The following is a 1,414-nucleotide window of genomic DNA, read 5'->3' on the forward strand; positions in this document are numbered from 1 at the left end:
AGAAATAAAGGGGGCGTATCATTTAGATCGTTTGCGTTTTATGTCTTCCAATACGGAGAAAATTCAACAGAATTATGAAAAAATGGGTTAAAAAAGAAACAATACTTTTCTGCTTGTGAACGCTCGATTTTGATAATTCATCTCGGGAATGAAAATGAACTAGGAAAATTAAAATCTTATTTGATTTGTATGTATGATAGTATACGGTTTTCATTTCATTTTCCGAAGATCGATTTTTATACCGCCCCCCCCCCCCAAAAAAAAGGGAGAATCAAATGTGTTTTTCATCTCAATACACTCTGAAAACAAATCAGTCAAAAATGACTAGTTAATAGGGTCAGCTGGGTGCACCTGTTATTCTGGTCATATTCGACTATTTTATAACCGTATTTTACTAGAACAGAGTTATTTCTGATTAGAATATAATGTCAGAAATGTGACTATCAGTGATTGTCATATCAGTTGCTCCCAGCTGACTACTGGTCTAGTCAATTTGACTGATTTGTTTTAAGATTGTATGAGATGATACATACCTTTCATCAATTTATCGTTCATAAATAATTTATCAGTTCCGGAGAGCAGCACGAGCATTTTCAAAACATTATGAAATAACTGAGACAAATGTGCAATATCAACCAGTACGGTGGCCGAGTGGTTAAGGCGTTGGACTTAAGTTCCAATGGACGCAATGTCCGCATGGGTTCGAACCCCATCCGTACTAATTACTTTTTTTTTCAAGAAGTGTTGCAGATCCGGGTATTAGAATACATTCGCCACCCCGGCCCCCTCTGCTTCATGCGCGCAATAATAGGCCTACTGTTCATGGGTCGGTTTACCGTTGGAAGTATTGTCGATTGAACACGGTGAGCTTACATGTGGATAAGGACCTATGGCAAGCCGTTTTAACATTTAATCCTATTTCTTGATATCACGAATTCGATTTCTTGACATCAAGAACTGAATTCTTAATATCAAGAAACAGTATTAATGTTAAATCGGCTTGCCACACGGGCGCTGTGTTTTCTTAAGAAAGAAAGAAAGAAAGAAAAGATAAAAGAAAAAAGTAACTAAGAAAAGAAAGAAAGAGAGAGATTGAAAGAAAAAGAAGGAAAAGACAAAAGAAAGAGAGAACGAAAGAAGAAAGATAGATAGAAAGAAAGAAAGAAAGAAAGGAAAAAAGTAAAGAGAGAAAAAAGAATGGATGAAGGAAATAATAACGATAAAAGTAAAGAAATGAAAATGTATATACATGTATATATACAAAGCTGAGAAAAATATTTTAACGGAGGCATTTCTTTGAACAATAATAATTAATTGACATGGCAATATAACGATAAAAATTGAGACATTAGAATAAAATTTCACAGGGAGATGGAATTATTGTTCGTACAAATAATGAAATCTTGTGGTTCAA

At 34.3% G+C, this 1,414-nt stretch overlaps 1 non-coding gene across 1 annotated transcript; it reads left to right on the plus strand.

The window, feature by feature from the left end:
* The first annotated feature begins 637 nt into the window (after positions 1 to 637).
* On the plus strand, positions 638 to 721 carry TRNAL-UAA. Its single transcript has one exon. It is a non-coding gene; the product is annotated as a tRNA-Leu (tRNA).
* The last annotated feature ends 693 nt before the right edge of the window (positions 722 to 1,414 follow it).

The sequence above is a fragment of the Lytechinus variegatus genome, chromosome 11 (assembly GCF_018143015.1).
Source record: "Lytechinus variegatus isolate NC3 chromosome 11, Lvar_3.0, whole genome shotgun sequence".
NCBI classification, from domain to species: domain Eukaryota; kingdom Metazoa; phylum Echinodermata; class Echinoidea; order Temnopleuroida; family Toxopneustidae; genus Lytechinus; species Lytechinus variegatus.